This window comes from Rhinolophus ferrumequinum, chromosome 19, assembly GCF_004115265.2.
Source record: "Rhinolophus ferrumequinum isolate MPI-CBG mRhiFer1 chromosome 19, mRhiFer1_v1.p, whole genome shotgun sequence".
NCBI lineage: Eukaryota > Metazoa > Chordata > Mammalia > Chiroptera > Rhinolophidae > Rhinolophus > Rhinolophus ferrumequinum.
The window spans coordinates 32,345,404-32,368,220 of NC_046302.1; positions in this window are offsets into that span (position 1 = coordinate 32,345,404).

Consider the following 22,817-nt stretch of genomic DNA (forward strand, 5'->3'; position numbering starts at 1 on the left):
TATGCATTATCTCAACCTGGGGAATGGAAATAAAAGAAGAAGCATTAATCAGAACTCTAATCAGTGAGTGATACAATAAGGTTGATCTCACCTTATTTAGTAAGAAGCTCACATTGAGGCAATATCCAGGTAGTCACCATTTTCATACTGATTATATCAGGAAAAATGAGGGTAATGATTCAGATTTGGCAGCTGTGGTGTTCTCTTGTATGAGAAACTAATAAAAGGACACTAAATCTTGATATACTTATCACATTCGGGCTGTCAGGAGTGTATAATCTTCTCCAAAGTTTCTTGGCTTTGTTCAGTGCAGCGTATTTCATTACAAAGAAAAGTCCCTTTACCCCGCCTTGTAGAGCAGTGCTGAAGGAAACAACCTACATCTTCCTAGAAAAGCAAGTAGATGTTGTTCTGGTAACAATCTACTTATTAAAGAGCTTTCAAACACACATAGACACACACATTATCTACACATTGATGTCCCAATTTAATTTACTTGGGAACAAAGTAGCTTCAGATTTGTGGAAGTCTTTGCAGGAAATATATTTATACGTAATATATGATTTTGACCCAATACCTGTTGCCACGTGCATTCTGAGATTAGATCGAAAGAGAGAGGCAAGTGAACAAAGCAAAGAATGCTTCACATCTAAAGTGCAATACAGACAGAGGTAACCCTGCCTCTGTGTGTGTGTGTGTGTGTGTGTGTGTGTGTGTAAAGTTGAAGCTGATGCAGATAAGTACTGTCAGTTTTACATTTGCTATGAGTTTTTTCGGTTCACCAAAGACTGGGAGAGACACACCACTCTGAAGAACAAGAGGTATCATCACTCTTGATACACTAGTGGAGTGATTGTTTAGGCTGTAATGGTTGATCTTCTAACAACACAAATAGAATGGAGTAACTAATTGTCCTTTTTATTTCATTGCTCTTTCATCTGTTTCAGGACATCTTGTGGATACAGAGCTTCTCACTGTGTCAGAGCTGTTTTGTCACAACACGTGGCCTCTCTTAAGGTAAGACTTTTTACCTCTCTGAGGTAAGACTAAAGTTTCTAGACATCTTGTAATGCACTCCCTGCTCGGTATCCAGTGGTCCTTGGCTCTCCTGCTTTTGAGAATAAACTATCTCAGGATTTTTTTTCTGTATCAATATGTTAATGTGTGACCATTTGCATGAACATATATATATGCATTTTATGTACACTCTTAGCAAACAATTAAAGATATAGACATACAGATTTGGAAGGAATCTAGCAAGTATTAATATGATCTTCTGAACAGAGAATTTGTGGAGTGTTGGGAAAATTGCTAAACTTGAAGTTAATAAACCTAGCTTTGAACTTTACCATCCCCCCACCAATAGACAACAAAAGTACCTTAATCCAGAGTTTTTCATCTGAAAATGGAGGACATTTTCTGTGCTATGGACTGTACTAGATTTGTAAACTTGTATAAATTTAAAATCAAAAAGTTTTTGATAACACAAACACCTTTCATAATATATAATGGGCTAAAAGAATTTGCATTGGAATCATGAACTTTACTCACTTAACTCACTTCTTTGGCTACCTTCCTTTTTCACAAAAGCCCCAAAACAACGTTTTGATTCCTGAAGAGTGTTTTGTTTGTTTTGTTTCATTTTATTTTGCTGTCTTATAAAACACTCTTCTCCAGGTATCTGCTCACTTCCTCCAGGTCTCTACCCAAAGACAGCGCTGACCAACTGATCTAAAATAACTTCCTTTTTCCTAATTTTATTACTCCCCATTCCGTTATCCTGCTTTCTTTTCCTCCCTAACATTTATTATCACCTGATGTGTTATATATTTAAGTCCACATTTATTTTACCTCCCCAATCTTGAGTTCCTTTTGTTTACTGCTATAAATTATATTCTCAAGTAATAAATTCCATTAAATGGCATCTAGTAAATGTCTGTCTAATAAGTGCAATATATAATATGTTCATAATATCGTAAAGATAATCATATCCAAAAGAGTGACTCTAGTATAAAAAAATGACAATTTCAGTTTTTATTGCTGTGGGAGGAAATCTAATTTTATGCCTAAAGGAACGTACAAACACTCTTTACATCAAAGTGATTTTTCCAGCAACATAGAGAGTTGTTCTTAAATTCATAGATGTTTGACCTCTTTCCTTTAGCAGGAATGCATGTGTGACCCTGCCATAAGAGCTCACAGTTTGAGCAAGATCTGCCAGCTCTCTAAGGAAATGTTTACCATGTGTAATCATGCTGCTCATATGTTTGTCCAGACCTTAGAATTATATAAGATATTTATTAGTTTTAACCAGAAGATGTGTCATAAGCATGAGTAGAGATGTGTCTGAGTATATAGTGCTTTCAGTATGTAAGTCATTCATATGACATCGTTTCTTTTATTGTTTTGTGGTTGCCAGGAGGATGGCAACCATCTCACCAGTGCCCAGATGAAAAAGAGAACTCAGCCTAGTGCTCCACCATGAAATGACATATGTATCATTAATCTCTATGCTTTATCTCTACACTTTCTTTGTCTGGTTTAGCATTATATCGTCTGTAGAAGTGGGACGTTTTGTATAAAAACACTACTATATACTTTTGCGTTATTTCATCAAAATTATTTATTTTGATAGTTTTCAACATGGGAAAAAAATAGAGAACTCATTATCGATTCAGATTTAGGAAAGATTAAATATTGTGATTACTATCCCCATTGCAGAATGAAATGGCATACCAAGGTAGACTAAATACATTTTACCTGAAAGTAGGTAATTAAGTGATATCCAAGGAACACAGTGAAACTTAGAGAATGATGCATCTCTATCAGTTGTTCCTGTTCTTGTTGTTGTTGTTGGGTAGCATGCATAGTTGGTCTGATTTTTATTGAATTGTCTTCCCAACATCTTTTTGGATGAGGATAAGGACAAATGGTGTCCCCTCTTCCCATAGAAGAACAACGACAGGGCATCCAGAGCAGTCAGAATGGCAGATGCTTTGTGTATGTTTGTGCATATGAGTGTCTGCTAAGTGTTTAAAACAGACTTTGTAAATACTACAATAATGAATAGTCATGTAGATTTTAACTTGGACATTAAGGCTTAACAGGAAATAAGACTGTTCTCTTTGGGAGATAAGTTCATCGTGAGAATTGTGTTTACTGATTTAGGTAGAAAAGTGGTTGTGCAGACACCGCTCATTGCTTTTGAAGTCAATACAAAATTTGTATGATTCGGTATCTGTTGTTTCAATAAAGGGCTTTAGGAATGTGCCTGTCAAGTCTGGAACACATCATAAAAGGCAGAGTCATTTTAACTCTGACACTGTCATCAGCTCTAAGTACTAACAAAATAATAGCCATAAGTATTTATATAGCATTTCTGTATTGATGATATTTATCATCTATAACAGAATTTATCTCTAAAAATACAGATTCTATTAGTAGTGTGTGGACACAGTCAGATATTAAATATTCCCCAAATGCTAGAATGATAAGTAGTGTTAGGAACAACAAATATTTGTACCGATCCACTTTTTAAGCCATTTGAAATGTCTTTTTTTCATTCTTCCTCACAACATCCCTAGGAGCCAGTACAACTCTGTTGTGAGCAGTATTCTTCCCAGTTGACAGCTAAAGAAACAGAGGCACACGAAGCGGAAAGAAAATTATACAGAGACTACACAGGAACTGAGTAAAACACTAATATGAAAGTTCTGCTATATCTTATAGCCAAGGTTTTTGTTTATAGTTGCACTCACCCAATTTTTTCCTACATTCTAAGCTGGCTTGCTCCATTTTTAAGGGATAGATTTAAGGAGGCTGTTGTTTTTAATACAATTTTGTTTTGTTTGATACTGATGTGTTTAATCATTATTGCTGCTGGCTATTGTTCCTTTTCATGTATTTTAATACTTTAATCAATGGGAATTTTATTGGTACTTATATCCTGAGGCTATTGAAAGTGGAGGGTGCAATTTTATAAATATACAATTGAAATAAGGAAAATACAGAACAGATGGGCATGGAAGCCATGTTGGTAATAAGGTGATAAAGTCCTTCAGGAGCTAGATAAAGAGGCAGAGTTCTTTCCAGATGAGTGTTTGCATTAAACTCAGTGAGTTAAGGAAGTTGGTTCAGCTTTTGTTCATTGCATTTTTCTCACCCAAAATTTATTTCTCTTTTCTGCTTTTTAAAAAATCGTTTCAAGTGCAAAATTCCATATGGAACATTAATCTGAATAATAGTATCTCTTGAATAGCTTGGCTACATTTTATAAATCTAAGCTGTATAATTTATTTTTGTACTTGTTTGTAAGTGTAGTGACTACCTTTATGCTGGCTTATAGTTCCCTCTATTTGGTTTATATCTAATTGTAAATGTTATCCTTTATTTATGCTTTTCTCCTCTTTCCTAAATACATTTCAGAATCTCAAGCATGTCATTATCAGATGCTTCTTTGATATAGCCCCCAGGAAGTGATATAGCTCAATTTCTGTAACTTCTTGATAAATACCTGTGGGGTTAACTGGAAACAAGTGGATAAACCTAATGTTGAAAAAAAACTTAATGTACTCATTCACCATTGAATTTCTTCTTCTTTAGTAACCTGTTCAATAAGCATAGAAAATTGTTTTTCATCTGTGCTTCAACCTTTCTGCCACACTTCGCTCAAGTTTCATTTCCTATATTCTTGTTCTAATAAAGATGATACCAAACTGACAATTTATCACGATCTACCCTATTACATCATAGGACAGAGGGCTGAGGAGATACTAAAGAAAAAGATCTACAATATTTAATTATATCCAGTGCTGGAATAAGTACTGGGAAATACTATAATACTCTTGCCTGTATCTAAAAAATAAGTAGGAACAACTATTGGTTTTCTAAATTTTATTTTATTTTATTTTTCCCCCAACTGCTAGGAGTAAAAAGAGACTTAATGTTCCCTTAGGACTCTTTAACAATAAGGATTATCTACTTTCTTCATAATCATTAAATTGATGGAAGTGGACCGGTAAATGTTTGATGGACTGACCTTCAGATGAAGAAGGATGTTTCCATTCTTTCCCAATCGTGCTGAAAGTTGCATTTCTTTTAATGACTCCACTTAGAACAGCAGGAAGCAAAGTGATCATCACCAGCAGGTACTTAGACGAGAGTGAGAGGTTGGATGTGGACTGCTCTATTAAAACATCCCCTTCTAAACAGGGCTTCCTGGAGCTTAAGTGCCCATTGCTGCAGAAGCCAGGATACCATCTGTGAGTGAGCAGCAAAGCTCACAGCTCTGTCTAATGAGAGGAACTGCATCAAGAAGACATCTTTAAATAGATGAAAGATCCATGGCATCTAATGGACAATTAGTTAACTTCATTCTTCAGAGTTTTTAAGCATCTGATAAATGGAGAAATAAAGAAAAATGCTCCAAGCGAAATACTAAAGGGAATTAAAAGCAGTCTAAAAGGAAATGACTTCCAACTTTTATATATTTTCAATGTCATTCTGTGTTTGAAAGTAAAACAACTAGTAGTCATACAAAGATTGCTATTTTTTTTCCCTTTGCTTAAAATTCTGAAGACTATGGCCAATGCCATTTTGTTGTGGTTAGAAAACATGTTGGGCCAATTTTTTGAAACACACATGGAACTAAGTTCCCTCTATTTGGTTTATATCTATCATTATATGATATATAATGATAGTATATATAATGATATATATATATATATCATGATAATGATATATAATGATATATATATATAATGATAGTGCGTACCTATCATTGTCAAATTTAAGAAAATAATATTCAGTAATACTCAATCGGGAATGGACCTTAAGGTCACCTGTTCAATTTTGTTATTAAACAGATGGTAAAACTGAGTCCCAGAGAAAATTAGTTGGTTTTCTAGAAGTCAGTTCTAAAATGCAGGTTTGAAGGTTTTTTTAACTTAGTATTTCTCTCTCCATTCCACTGTTCAATTTAAGGGTATAGGGAAAGCAAATAAAAGATGGCATTGTACACTTAGTCTGTGTAAATTAATTTACATCATTTTAAGATAAAATACAACCAATGAGTTCTAATTTCTTGTTTCACACTGAACTAGCTTGCCTCAGAACCCTATGGAAAAAGCATGTAGTGTATACTCACTCTCAAGGAATGTATATCTACATTCCTTGGGAGAGAGAGATTTAGGCATGAAATGATAGAATGCAGTGTATGAAGAAGGACTCAAATGGATAATAAATGTCCTCAGCGGCTCAGAAAGAGAGAGGTAACATTGAGCTAGCCCACCTGGGAAGATTCAGAAAGTAAGGAAAGTTCTCTCTAAATGGTCAAAAGGTTGGAAGGATGCATATTGTTGGTTGAAGAATCGGGATTCATGAGTGTGGCATTTAACTGATTGATTTAAATGTAGACTATTTTTAAATCACCTCCATTTGTTTAGGGACAGTGAGTAGAGCTGTTTTTCTTATTAATAGAGAGTTGAGATTTGAGTAACTAAGTACACCATCAAATGCAATGGGCACCATTCGGTAATGCTAATAGCAATACCGATCACAATAACAACACTGTTATTCGATCCCTTTTCTTTTTGAGTCCTTGATCCAACGCCATGATTTGGGAACACTTCTTTTTCCCACATTGTACATTAGGAAATTGAGGAACAGAGAAAAGCAGATTGGTTCCCAGAGGGTGTGGCTCAAAAACCATAGGCTCTAAACTGTTAAATTTTATTTTAAAAAAATCACAAATATTATAAAAATATGCATTGCTTAAAAAGCTAAGAGTAAAACATTCAATATAAATTTCTCTCTTATCATCATGCTATTTTTTTTCCCAGTGTGAACAGGACAGATTCCTAAGGAAATCAAATTTTCCCAAAGATTTTCAGATTCTAACACTAATTTACTCTAGTAATGTCTCCTTTTAACTCAGCACCAGAGGTTGGTATCGATGGCGGCTGTTCCTGAATCCAGAGACGTGAATAAGCTCCGGAGAACAGTGTCTGTCATTAAAAAGTTGCCATCTGTCTTTATTTGATATCCGCTGCGCTGCAGTAAGTCACAGTATTTCCCTATCCTTTCAATGACAGCTCATGGTAAGATAAACTCGCCATGATAAGATAAATGGCAACTTTTTAATGAAAACCACTATGTGTGAGCTGCTTGGTTAGGTTACAGTTCCTCAAAGTGCATCTCATACCTTATTCCCTAATATCAAAACCAATGACCTATTCTTCAAAGGATTTTCTCCTCAGTTCTATAACCTACATGATTTACAAAGTTCCCTTTGCCATTTTTTTTTTTTTTTAATCCTCGCAGAATGAGACCTTAAATGACCCTATAAACTTAACTTCTTACACCGGATTTTTTGGAAGTGCTTGTTTAGAAGACAAAGACAGATTTTCACTGTTTTGAAAATCATGTTTGAATGAGGCTGACGAAGTAAGTGAAATAAGCAATCTTTATTTATTTAAATTACTCCCTCCCCTATAAAGATAAAAGTACTTTGAATAGTGGGAAGAGTTGGATCTAGAACTAGTTCTAATCCATCTTAACTATTCTACAGCTGGCTGGATCATGATTTCTCCAGGTTTCTGACCACCTACCTGTCAGATGGGAATTTCAGCACAACTTAATCTAAACCTGGTATTAATGCCACATCAGTTTGACATGCCAACTTGCCTCAGAAATACTTCCTTAAGGTCCATTCTTATTGCTGCTAGCTTCCCTGATATTTTTCAGATTAGAAGGTGAAAAATAACCTCATATGATGTTTATAGGACCTTATACAACAGTTAAGATAGTTTAGAGAACAGTTAATAATTTGCAAGCTTACTATAGTAAAACCATAGCAAAAAAAGAAAACAAAAAACAAAAACACATATACGCGCGCGCGCGCGTGCACACACACACACACACACACACACACACACAGAGATACAGCAGGGGTGCCAAAAAAATGTACATAAGTGGACACTTTGGTCAACTTTGCTCCAGCAGTCATTTGCTATAATCAGAAGTGTCTGGATACTGATGGTAACCACTTTGAGCAACTCTTGTAATTGCAGAAGTCAAACATGACTTGTATTCATCTTTTGTTATTGGTATATATTATTACGATTTTAATAGTTTTTTCCTTTCTTAAAATGTGTATACATTTTTTTGGCACCCCCTGTATATGTAAGGTACACATGTTTTACTCTGACCATCAAAAACCATATCTAAATTCCCCAAATACTTTTACTTACCTCAGACATACAAGTTGAGGATTCAAAACAAAATGTTTTCTCACTATGAATTTCAAAAGACATCAGGGTCATCCTTGTGAACATAAGTTTCTAGATATTTACAGGCAGAGATGGAGAAGGTTATGGATGGATTGAGTCAATTTGAGCTGAACCAAACACAAGAGATTAAATTTATTTTCTTAATATTTTTATTAAGAAGGTATATATTTCTATTTGCTACCCCCCCAAATTTGAGATGTTTTGTTTAAATGATAAAATTATACCTTTATTTTTACTTAATTTCAAAGTTTGATTAAGCCAGATTTTTTTGTACTTCATTTACTAAGATAATTTCTTACGTAGTGAGTAACTAAATGATAATTATGTATATCTGTCTATCTATCTATCTAGCTAGCTAGCTAGATATATGTGTATATATCTATATCTATCTATCTATCTATCTATGCCATCTATATCTATCTATCTATCTATAATATATGTATTTACTCAAGAATTATTTATTGAGCACCTATCATATAACAGGCACTAATCTGGGTAATGAGAATTCAATGTTGAATAAAAGTTTCTGCTCCCATGGTGAGAACCATTATATTTAAGGTTTGTGGTGGTTGACCAATAATAAATACTATGGATTTAAAAAGAAATGGAGTCAGAAAACAAGGAAATAGAATATAATAGCAAGTGTTATGGGATGCTAACAGATGGTTTGTCCCAATAGTCATTGAAGTTGCCATTTGTGTTAATATCTTATGATAGGGAAAGATCTAGGGAGGGTAATTCCAGACAAAGCGCCCAGGAAATGCAAATAGTAAGGAGTTTCAGATGTATGAAGGTAGGATGGATTGCCTTTGAGCTAGAACATTGCCAATCAGAGGCAAAGTGTTAGGAAATTGAAGATGTAGGCAAGGGTGAGATCATAGAAGGCCATTGAGGCCAACGCAAGTTTAGGTTTAATCTAAGCATGGTTGGAAGCCATAGAATTTTAAGCACGAGCATTGCATAATCTTAACTAAAAAGGAATCACTTTGATGATCATGTGGATGGGCCACACAAGTATAAGAGTACACACAATAAAGAAAGAGAAGGCTTTTACAGCTGTCTCTGAGCAATGAGAGTGATTTTATCAGAAGTGGTAGTGGTGAAAATGGAAAAAAAATGATGAATATGATGAATGTTTTGAAATAAATATCAACCAAATGTGCTGATGGGTAAGCCAATGAGGGAAGTGGTGTGAGGGAAAAGAATGAAAGATAACACTTAGTTTTTTTTGGACCTGAGCAACTACTTGAGATGGAAAAGTCTGGAGAATAGAAGATGTATTTGGAGAAAATATATTTTTCTTTGTTTGTTTGTTTATTATTTACTTACATTTGAAATTCGAGATGCTTGAATGGATAGCCAAGTACCAATCATACATGATCAATTGGATATATGAGTTTGGATTTTAGCAGAGAGCTGAAGATCAGCAATAGAATTTTGTATGTCAGAAGCATGTTTTTGCCATTAAATGATATAGGATTGGGTAGGTTCATCCAGGAAATATATGTAGATAAAAGGCATGTAGAGGTTAGAATGAGAAAAGGGACCAAGTAAAGTCAGAATAGCTGGTGAAGCAGGAGAACCAGATAAGTATGCTTTCAAAGAGCTTGAAAAAAATATTTCAGACTTCAAAAAGTAGTTAATTAGGTAAAATGACATTGAAAAGTAAAAAAAAAGGAAGACTGAAAACTAATCTTGGAATTTGGCAAGTAGTTACTTATACAAAATGCACATGCATGCATACATATGCACATGAAACAAAAATACTCATGATTTTAAATTACAGTGCTTGTTGCCTGACTCTAGTCAGGAAATAGTCAAATGCTAGTTCCTTATATGCTTAATAAATTGAATGACCTGAATTATACTACTTTCTGTTAGATCCATGCCTGTGGTTATAATTTTATAGATTTTACAGAGATTTTACAGAGGTTTCTCGCCTTTATAACAGATAGTAAGTTATATTTCAGATAACAGATAGTAAGTACTAAATACATAAGCTATATGTATTTAGACCCACTGAGATGATTTTATAAATCTTTCCAAGCGACTATATTTTAATTGATGGAAGAAGTAAATAAAGTGAAACTTATCTTTACCAATGATGAATGAAATAGGAGAAATAACACTTTTTGCCTTTTCCCAAATACTATACAAGTATGTCTTTATAATAAAAGGGGTAAGAAGGCAGTCCAAATTTCAGGAATCTTTATTTATTTAAGTTCTTATTTAAAGGGATGGCTATTATTTGCATGTTATCTTGCATTTCACAGTGATGGATCTCTGAAATTTAACAGGAGAAAATTAAAAGGTGAAGTTAAAAAAATGGTCTTATATTTCTTTGTAGTTAACCAGTATATATCAATTGATATGTTTTATCAATAGCTTTTCTTTAATAGAGTAGAATTTTAGTATATAATTTAATTTGGAGGGTGTCTAGAACTGCCTTCATAAAAATGCAATTCTTAGTAGGTGTGTCTATAAAGAAAAGAAAGTTTTATTTAAATAATAATCACAAACACAAAATTTGCAAATGATGAATAATTGTGCTAATAATAGAAGACACAGGCTTTGGAACATTTTGAAGCATTGCTTTTCCAGTAGTACACTGTAGCTCTTTCTCATTTCTCCCCTTTCTTTTACTTTTATTATTATTATTATTATTATTATTATTATTATTATTTTAGCATGCCCCTGGCACAATACTTAAGAGAGGCCAGTCTTCTAGCAGTTACATGGGTGACTTGCCTGTAGTCATCAGTGGCCACTTACTGTATCAATAGAGACCTGTTTCCTCTCCTCCTTCGTGATACAATAGTAGACCAGTCTTTCTTAACTTTTGGGAGGATTGTTGATACAGGAGAGTTAGCATGTCCCTAGGTAGAGAGGGAGGTCCCTGGTGGAATAAAGAAAAGACAGCCATATCCTAAAACTTCAGGTTTTAAAATCACTCCTTCACTCCAAGACATAATGAAACAAGGCCTTGAGGTTAATCATAAAATTCATTTTGGCCTGACAAACGGAGGTAATCTGATAGATAAGAGTGGGTTACTTTGCTAATCCCGTTAGGATGGGCAAGCAGAACAAACCTGGTAGACAAATTTCATTGGAAGGTGCCAGTTCCCTGGCACCTTCAAACAAGTTCCCTCTTCAAACAAGTTCCCTTCTTCAAATAACTCCCCTTCCCCAAGCAGGCAAGGGAAGGTATAAAAGTAAGAGCTTTTGCCTCAGTCATGGGGCACCCCCCATTCGGGACCCCCTCCCGCTCAGGAGCTGCGACCTCTTTCCCTGCCTCTAATAAACTGTCCTTAAAAAAAAAAAAAAACTTTTTGCCTCTCCCTGGTCGTGTTTCCATTCTTCAGATTCATGAGACACTATCCCGACCCACACTCAGAAACTGCAAGCAGATCCAACATCACCTACGTCATTATGAGAATGGAATGAAGTCTATGGATCCTTTCCACGAGGGGGGAAGAAAAAAATATGTGATCACAAACTCAAAAACATTTTGCATATGATCTCAGGTGTATAAGAACTTCTGGATTGGAAGGCAGCCAGATTTAATGTCTACCGTGGCTTCCATAAACCACAAGAGTTAGCAGCAGGCCGTGCTCATATACTAGAAGAACAGAGACCCAATTCACATTGATTTATAGATCTTGTTGTGCCTTTGCTTGGTCAAGTGTGAACTTGTTCTTCTTCCTGCAATAATACAATAGATGCCTCTGGCTGCATTTGGTAGTCATTCCTGAAGCATGGCGGGGATTAGTTTCAATCAATAGAGAGTATGCACCCCCTGGGCTATCACAGGCTCCTGTGGCATTTGGAGCATTGCTGTCTAAACGCAAGTTTTTAGGAGGTCTCCTTTTCACCTTTGCTTAATTAAGCATGATTCAGAATCAAAGCCATCTTATGTATCAGTATCTCAAATCTCCTCATAAGCATTGAGCTTTATGTTTGCATTTACAATTCACTGAAGGATATCAATTCTTAATTCTTAGGACACAATCATGGCACAGTGTGGGCACTTACTACCTGATAATTAATTCATCTTTTTAACTTTTTTATAGCCAACAGGCAAACATCAAAGAGAAAAGTAGCTGCTTTACCATAAACTATTTAAATTACCCTAAGGTAAAAGCTGAGATAAATCATGTACTTAAGACAACATTTATGACTATTTTACATAACTGTCTCATAGCAGGTATGACAAATATATGATGGAGTTTGACAAACAACCAGACTCTCATCAGTAGAATGATGATGCACTTTATTATTATTATATTTTTTATGACAAATACCTATATTAAGTAAGGGAGACAGTAACTTGCAAGTGAAATCTGAGGTGCTAGATTTTGGTAAGAACAATGGAAACATAATCTTTCAAATTCCAAGTAATTGTCTTTCTTAAGGCTTTTTATTATGGGCTGAATGAATGGGTGGACAGCTCTCTCAGATAACTGAATACTAGTTTATTAAATGTTCTTGAGGTTAAGGTTAGTTTTTCTTTGTCGAGGATTACAGGGCACTTCTAATTCCAACAAAGTTTTTAGCAAACGCATTTCGCCAGTTCAAAGGAGGACTGGAAAAGTGGCTATGAATGGTAGAAAATTATTTTCTCATTAGCAAGGCCGTGGTAATAACAGCCCTTGACCAAATGAAACAAAACACACACATTGAGGGTATTTTCTTCATAAAGGTGGCACTTTTGAAAGGGAAGCTAGATACACTATTATTTAGTCCTGTTGAAGCTGTTATTCACAGAGCAATGTGAAGCGTGGATACCCCATCCTCATGGGTGACAGCTCTTTTCTGTCGGTCACAGAGTTGTGCCCACAGCCTCCTCATTCATGCCACTTCTTTCTGTTACCAAGTAAATGCAGCATCATTTCAGAGAGAACGGATGTTAATAAAATTAGTCGGTCACACATTGGAGCATTTATTGAGATCCTCTGGTTGTACATTTCCAGATCACAGTTTAGAAAGAAAACAACCTGTAGACCAATGAGAAAGTGCATCAGAAGCTGCAAGGGCAGCACATTTTTTTCTAATATCATCTCTTCTGGGAAACATTACCCTCCTGTGCTCTTCCAGACCATTGATTCCATTCTGAACCCATAAAAAAGAGATTATAAATCAAGAGAAGGAGGTACTGGTAGAATACTATGAATGGTTTATAAGTTATTTTGTGAACAAAATTGAGACCATTAGAGCTGCTGAGCAGACTTCTACCTCTAATCATTTTTTCCATTAAGTCTTTTGCCCACTTTAGAGAGAGTAGCATGATTTTTATAGCAGTACCATTTTAGTAGGACTCTAAAGCATCAAAAAGACAGTGCTTACCAATTGCTACCCATTCCATACGTCTTGTAAAGATGTCAATACCTAACATGGGTACCCCGTCCTCTTGATATTTTTCCAAGATATAAACCACTGATTAGATCTCTCTAATATAATAAAGTGATGCAATGAAAATGATACAAGATTAAAAGTTAGTAGACTATAGTTTAACTCTTAATTTCACTTTAAGCTGTTAGGAATATTTAGCCTGTGGAAAAATTGCTTAACAAAACTGAATCGCAGTTTCCTTCTAAGTACAAAGCTAAATATGAAGCCATGGGTAAATCATAGGATGTTACACAGAAAATATGAGATTGCATATGTGGAATTCTTTCAAAGCAGAAAAAAAGAACATAAAACAAACAAACACTTTTGAATATAACAGCAAAATATAGTATTAATCATTTATCATCTTATTATTTTCATCATCAGTTCTATAGTGTTCTAAATTCCCATTTTCTTGTTCTAACGAATGCCATGCGTATACTGAGATTATGCTATTTCTTTTTTCTTTAGATTAAAGTTTATTGGGGCGACAATTGTTAGTAAAGTTACATAGATTTCAGGTGTACAATTCTGTAATACATTATCTATATTTCATATTGTGTGTTCACCACCCAGAGTCAGTTCTCTTTCCATCACCATATATTAGACCCCATTGACCCTCTTTCTAGGTCACTATGTGTTTCTTCCTAGGTTTTCATAGACATCGACTGTTTCCACAGCCTAGCAGCAGACATTCATCCTCTTCTGGATATTGGTACCCAAATTTCTGTCTAAGACCATGCTTTTCCTATCATTCATCCATATCACTTCATATGTTTCCAAACGTCTTGACTCTACCTCAGTGCCAGATGACATGAATTAGGTCTAAATCAATAGGCGATGCATTCTTTGTCTTCAAATAACTAGTTCAAGGAATGGCCTTTAATAAAACTTTAGCTGTAAATGCTCTTATCCTTTTTCACTTGATATCAACTAGGAAATATATAGCCTTGGAAACTACTAGCAGCAATCATGGACTATATTCAACATATGTCAGAGAACAAAGTCTTCACAGAGGTTGTGGACCTAGACATGAAAGACAAAAGCAGATTTTGATGAGATTGTTTAAAACCCTATGTCAAGTTGTGACTAAATCCATATTTACCCTTTACTATTCAGTAATATGACCCAGTAAATGTCCTCCCTTTCCTTAAGTCAGTTTTGATTATGTTTTCTGTCATTTGCAAACAAAATAACTCAAGTACATAAACTAAATATAATTTTTTGAATTAATAATTTCTGAAAATGTAATTTTTCAGTACTTCTGTGTGCATTCAGGCATTCTCAGAAGACCTTCATACCTTTATACACCTAATCCTTTCATACAGCTCTCTGAGATAGATATTATTTTTATTCCCAGATTAAAGATGAAGGACTCGAGATGCAATTGCTCAAGATCATACAGCTAGTACGGGGAAGAGCCAATATTCAATTACAGTCTGTCAACAGAAACCATACTTTATGCAATAAGGGTTTCATTGTTTATGGAAAAATTCTTAACAACACATAATCAAGAAGCAAGAGTATAGAAATTTTTGGACAGTCTTGGAAGTTTTAACTGTACCAGCTCTGTCCGTGAACATGCCTTCTTCGGGGGAACCTGTGGAAAGCTGAAAAAGAGAGACTCAATGAAGAGTGGAAAACTGACCTTAGGACAGTAAAATTGAACATTTCCATGGTGGCAAGGAGAGAGAGACATTTTCTTCTGATTATACCTAGGAATTCCACTGTAGCATAGCTTGCCTCTGATGGAATATGAAGCTTTGTAACTTAACAGTTCCAGAGTGTTTGTTGCCATAGCACTCTGACTGTCAGTAATTCTCTGCTCAATCCTGCCGACACAGGAAATACTGAGGTAGAAAACCCAGAAAAGGGAATAGAAGGATAGCTATATGATGCTAGGCCTTCACACTTGTATCTGGTGGAAACTTACAGATCTAGAAGAAAATGTGTTATCATCAAAAGTTACTATTTTCTATAGTTCTAATTCTTGAGGAATTATAAAATACCTTGAACTTTATTTTACTGCATTAGGCCACTTTCAGCAAAGTTTGGGGATTCATTTTATGCCAGGCACACAATATGCACTCATGGCTGAGCTCTCCCAATAGTTATAAATGAGCAGCATAGTCCGATAGGGTTCACTTCTTTGTTCCTAGGTGGTTACATATCATCACTCAAAGGAATCACTTAAGATAACATTGATGTATGAATTATTTTCCCCGACCAAAAGGAAGCTCTTTCCAGTCAATTGACACTCAGTCTTGAGTGTCTGAATGTCTTACAGTTAAATTATTAGAAAATGACATTGAAAGTAGGCAAGTTTTTCTTTTTCTTTTCCTTTACCTATCTTTTAAATGACTTTAGTACACAGATGAATGTACACTTTAGTACACAGACGACTTGCTAAATTTCAAATAAATACATAAGAATTTTCATTTAAAATTCAGAACAATTTTCAATGTCAAATTCTAATTCTAAGCGTCATTGTTACTCCATTTTAAATAACAATAACAATTCTAACCCCCTTCCTTTCGGAAACACAAAACCAATGGTGCCTTCAAAGGGAGAATGAGGCACTAATTCATGTCCCCATTATATCTTGGCTGGATTGCTGCAGTACATTATAGGCTTTCTCGACTGTTTACTTAGGCAATAAATCTTGTCATTACATGTACTATATCTGCCAGGTTCAAGACAACTGCACAAAGGCCCTATTGCTATTATAAACCTTAAATTTAAAAAATATATAATTAAAGAAGGGCAAATATGTTATCTGATGCTTGAAGCAGTGGTGATTTGGAGTCACACCAACATTTAACTGTACTTACTCAATAATTGCAGAAGTGAGATAAGTGGGGTGATGAGGCAGTGGGTCCACATAGAACACAATCCCCAGAGAGACATTGCCTCACAGTTCGGGCCTCATACTTTGCTTCTACCTAACCACACTGGTAGGATTCTTATCTCTAAGATAAGAAGAAAGGCAACTAAATTCAAGTAGAAATGGCTTAGGAGGTAGGAGGCACCTCAGCAGGTTGAATGTTGATTCTAATTCCTTTGGAATTCCTCAGATTAACCCATCCAGTGATTATCATCAAAATTAATCTAGAGCAGTTATCAAGAGACTCAAATTCTAACATATTTCTTTAAGATTTTCATTAAAGTATAGCTAACATACAACATTATATTAGTTTCAGGTATACACAATAGTTATTCAACATTTACATGCTTAAAGAAGTGATCACCATGATAAGTCCAGCAATCATCTGACACCATACCACGGTATGGCAATATTATCGACTATATTCCCAATGATGTACATTACATGCCCATGACTTACTTGTTTTATACCTGGAGATTTGAGCCTTTTATTCCTCTTCACCCTTTCCCCGCTTTTTAAATTATTGAATTACAGTTGACATTCAATATTATTTCACATTAATTTCAGGTGTACAACATAATGGTTAGACATTTGTATAATTTAAGAAATGACTGCCTGACTAGTCTAGCACTTACCTGGCATTATACATAGTATTATCATGTTGTTGAATATATTCTCTATGCTTTAATTTACATCCCCATGATTATTTTGTAGGTACAAATTTGTACTTTTTAATGCCTTCACCTTTTTCACCCTGTCCCCCAACACACTGCCCATCTATCACCCCCAAAAAATCTACCCATCTGACATCATACATAGCTATTACAATATTGTTGACTGCATTCCTTATGAAATACCCTACATCCGCAAATTGTGTAACCACCAATTTGTATGTCTTACTCCCTTCCCCTTTTTCACTCATTCTCAACCTCCCTCTCATCTGTAAAGCATCAAAATGTTCTCTGTATCTATGAGTTTGTTTCTGTTTTGTTTGTTTGTTTTGTTCTTCATATTCCGCATATAAGTAAAGTCACATTGCATCTCTCTTTCTCTGTCTGACAGTCCACTCAGCACTATTCCCTCCAGATCCATCCATGCCACTGCAGATAGCAAGAATCCGTTCCCTCCCTTGGCTGAGCAATATTCCATTGTATATGTGCACCACTTCCTCTTTATCCATTTATCCATTGATGGACATCCAAGCCATCTCCACATCTTGGTCATTGTCAACAATGCTGCAATGAATATATGGATATACGTGTCCCTTAAAAATAATGTTTTGGGTTTCTGCAGATTAATATCCAAAGCTGGGATTACTAGGTCCTTCTTTGTGTCTTGATATAGCCTTTGTTTTAAAGTCAGTTTTATCTGGGATAGGTATTGCTACTCCAGCTTTTGTTGTTGTTGTTGTTTGTTGTTGTTGTTGTTTGTTGTTGTTGTTTTGATTTTCATGAAATATTTTTTCCCATCCCTTTACTTACAGTCTGTGTGTGTCTTTCAATCTGAAGTAAGTCTCTTGTAGGCAGCATATGTTTTTTGTTTTCTTATCCATTCAGCCCTCCTACGTATGTCATTTGAGTGGAGCATTTAATCTTTATACATTTAAAGTAATTGTTGATAGATATGTAGCTATTGCCATTTTATTATTCATAACTTTTGTCTTTTTCCCCCCCTCTGTCTTAAAGAAGTCCTTCTAGCATTCCTTGTAATACTGGTTTGGTGATGATGAACTCCTTTAGCTTTTTGTTGTCTTAGAAACTCTATCTGTCCTTCGATTATAAATGATAGTTTGCAGGGTAGAATAATCTTGGTTGCAGGTGCTTGCTTTTCATCATGTTGAATATTTTGTGCCAATCCCTTCTGGCCTGCAAAGTTTCTTTTCAGAAATCAGGTGACATTCCTATGGGAGCTCCCTTGTAGGTAACTAACTGCTTTTCTCTTGCTGCTTTTAGGATTTTCTCTTTGTCTTTAACCTTTGCTATTCTAATTATAATGTGTCTTGGTGTGAGCCTGTTTGGGACTCTCTGCATTTCCTGGATTTGTAGGTCTAGTTTCCTTCATCAGGTTAGGGAAGTTTTCGGTCATTATTTCTTCAAATAATAAGGGTTCTAAATCCCTTACTCTCTCTCTTCTCCTTTGAAAGATACCCCTATGGTGAGAATATTGTTACACTTGATGTTGTCCTGAGGTCTCCTAAGCTATCCTCATTTTAGGGTGGAGGGGATTCTTTTTTTTTCTTTTTGCTGTTTCAGTTGGGTGTTTTCTACTACCTTGTATTCCAAATTGTTGATTTAATCCTCTGCTTCATCTAGTGTGCAGGTGATTCCTTCCAGTGCATTTTTCATTTCAGTTCTTGTATTCTTCACTTCTGACTGATTCCTTTTTTTTTTATTATAGTTTTCATGTCTTTTTTTATGGGTGTTATTTTTGTTGTTGTTATTGAAATTATCATTAAATTTCTTGAACATCCTTCTAGCCATTATTTTGAATTCTATTTAGTAGGTTACTTGCCTCCATTTTGTTTAGTTCTGTTTCTGGAGTTTTCTCCTGTTCTTTCATTTGGGATGTATTTCTTTGTTTTCTCATTTTGGCTGCCTCTCTGTTTGTTTCTATGTATTAGATAGATCTGCTATGTCTCCCAGTATTGGCCAGATGGCCTTATGTAGTAGATGCACTGTGGGACCCAGTGTCAGAGTCTCCCAGGTCACCTATGCTGGATGTTCCAAGAGTGTCCCTTGTGTGGGTCGTGTGTGCCCTCCTGATATAGGTGAGCCTTGGTTGTTGTTGGCATGTCAGTGGGTGGGATTGACCCTCAGGCTGATTGGCTGTGGGATTTTGCCACTTCCACAGCTTACAGGCTGCTGCTCAGGGAACTAACCTCACTAAGTGAGATTCGCCCCAGTGGGCTCTGGTGCCTGTTGAGACCACCCTTTAGCTGTGCCACTTGTGGGGCTAATTGAGTAGTATTCTACTGTGATCTGAAGCCAACTTCAAAGTATGTTGGTTCTGAGGCCTCATGTAAGGGGCTCTGGTGCAGGCCCAGGTCATCCACCACCTGTGATTGGCAAGGGACTACCTGGTAAGAGCTACAAAGCAATGCGTGGTTATTCGCTGCCTGTATTAACCACATAGGTGCATGGGGGAGTCAATGCTGTGAACCAAGGACATCTGCCACAGTACTGGGCCTGGGGTAGCTCCGCAAAATGTTAGGACACCCCAAGGCTTGCTGCCATCTTCCAGGCCCCTTAAGATTCAGTCACTGATAAAGCCTCATGCAGTATGCAAGTTGAGTGAGGAAGGGTCTCAGGGAGTCACTAGAGCGGGGAGATTTGTGTTCACCAGATTAATGTAAATTCTGCTTTGGTTCCAGTGCTGAGCTCAAAGACACTCAGCAAAAGTCTCAGAGTGTATTGAGGCCAGTTGCCACCTTTCTGGGGTCTATCAGACTCTGATAATTTTCCAATGAATAGTGCAATAAGGAAAGGGCTGGCTGTTCTTGGAGAAAGTGCCTCTGGCATCTGGGGTGTTGAGAGGGTGGGGTCACAGTGAGTCAGCAGGGTGAAGCTGTGGAGCTCACCAGACCAATCAGATTTATATTTGGCCAAAAGTGTAGGGGGAGAGCTCAACACAGGGAAGATGATGCCAGCCTGTCAGCTGCAAGGGAAAAGGACCTTTCATAGGGATAATGTCAACTATCCTCCAGCCATCATATTGAAGCCACACAACTCAGTCTGTCCTCATTTTAATATAAGACTGTGTCTTATATAATATTAGGTTGGTGCAAAAGTAGTTGTGGTTCTTACAATTATTTTTAACCTTTAAACTACAATTACTTTTTCACCAACCTAATATAATATAATATAATATAATATAATATAATATAATATAATATAGGGTCTTATATTAATTTTTCTCCAAAAGACTCATTAGATCTGATTGTCCGGCTAGGTCTTATTTTCAGGGAAACACGGTAATGAGTGAGAGAGTCTGTGCATGGGCCCTTTAAGAGGATGCCTGAGTTTCCTGCTGCCTTCCATCCCACCTGGATGGTCAGAACCTCCAATGTTTTTCATAGCCAGATGTTGTGGGGGCTCCTCTTCCTGGTACCAGTACTCTAGGCTGGGTAGGCCAGTGTGAGGCTGGGGTCCCTTTCTCCTCTGGTGGGAACCTCTGCAACCCAGGTATCCCTCCAAGTTCTCAATCACCACATGGAGATTTGGGGTTAGCCAGTTCAGCATCTCCGCCCCTCCTACCAGTCTCCACTTGGCTTCTTTATATACTTAGTTATAAAACTTCTGTTCAGCCAGACTTCAGAGGGTTCTCCAGGTTGACTGTTAAGTTTTAATTTGTTATAATTTTAATTTTTCATGGAAGGTTTCAGGCACAGTGTTTATTTACTCTGCATCTTGGATCTGAAACTCTTAACATGGTTTACTTTCTCTAGACTTCTGTCTTTCAAAATGAATATTAAAAATGGCTGTCAATTATTTAGTGACTACTATCGTGTTTCCCAGAAAATAAGACCTAGCTGGACCATCAGCTCTAATGTGTCTTTTGGAGCAAAAATTAATATAAGACCTGGTATATCATATCATATCATATCTTATCATATACCATATTATATAAGAAGACCCATATATATATATATATTATATATATATGATATATATATCATATTATATATTATATATATAAATATATACATATTTATATTATATTATATAATATAAAAATTATATTAATTTTTGCTCCAAAAGACGCATTAGAGCTGATGGTCCAGCTAGGTCTCATTTTCAGGGAAACATGGTAGGTGCTAGGCACTCTGCTCAGCACTTTATTCACCACTTCCTTGTCAAGAGTCTCTTAAAATAGGAAGATAAGCACCTCATTTAAATATAAGTGAATTAAGTAAGAATTTAAGTTATTCTCTGGGACTGAGATAAAATTTTATTAATGTGTCTGCAGTCTTTAAAGCTGTATCATGACCATGATGTTCTCACTCACACAGAGTGTTTTGGAATTTCCATTTGCTAAAATCCTGAACAGACCTGATTGTTCCAGAAGAGTAGCCCTTCAGCTCTGTTTTCCCCAAACCATGCATACTCTCCCCAGATGATCTCATTTCACCTCCAAGCTTCAATGTCTATCACTTCAACTGCAACTCCCAAATTTATATCTCTAGCTCTAACGTTTATTTTGTCTTCCAGAATTATGTTGCCAATTTTATTTTTATTATTATTTTTTTTTAATTTTGAAATAATTTTGAGCTTACAGAAGAGTTTCAAAGATAGTACAGAGAGGCCCCAGATATTCTTCGCTCAGTTTGCCCTAATGTTAACATCTTATATAACTATAGTTTAATTATCACAACTAAGAAGTGAGTATCGGTACAACACTGTTAACTAAACTAGAGGTTTCATTTGGTTTCATCAGTTTTCTATTAATGTCCTTTCTCTATATAAAAATCTAATCTAAAACACAATATTGCAATTGGGAATGATGTCTCAGTCTCTTCTTGTGTATGGCAGTTTCTCGGTCTTTATTTGTCATGGCATTCACATTTTTGATCGGTTACTTTGTAGAACACCTCTCAGTTTTTTTATCTGGTGTTTTCTCGTTACTATACTGAGTTTATGTATATTTGGAAAAAATGGTATAGACCTGAAATAAGGTCCTTTCTCATTTCATCTTATTTTATGTCTTATTAGTGACTTGGTGAAAGGGGTATATTTCAGGTTTCTCCACTGTAAAGTTACTATTTTTCATCTTTCCATGATTCATTTTTTTAGAAGTGAGTCCTTAAGTCCAGTTTACACTCAAAGGGAGGGAAATTAAGCTTTAATTCCTGAAGGAAGAACTTTGAAAGAGTTTTTAAATATATGTTAAAAGCACCACAGCAATTAAAAATATTTAGAACATGGAAACAACTGAAATGCTTATCAGTAGATGACTGGATTAAGAAACTGTGGTACATTTATACAATGGAGTATTACACAACCATAAAGAAGAAAGAAATCTTACCATTTGCAACAACATGGATGGACCTAGAGAACATTATGTTAAGTGAAATAAGTCAGACTAGAAAGACAAATACCATATGATCTCCCTTATATGTGGAAACTAAAGGAAAGAATAAATGAATGAACTAATCAGAAACAGTTTCAGAGACATAGAGGAAAAACTGAGGGTTGCTAGATGGGAGGGGGGTGGGGATAAGGGGGAAGGTGAGGGGATTAGAAAGCAGTCAGTAACCACAAGAT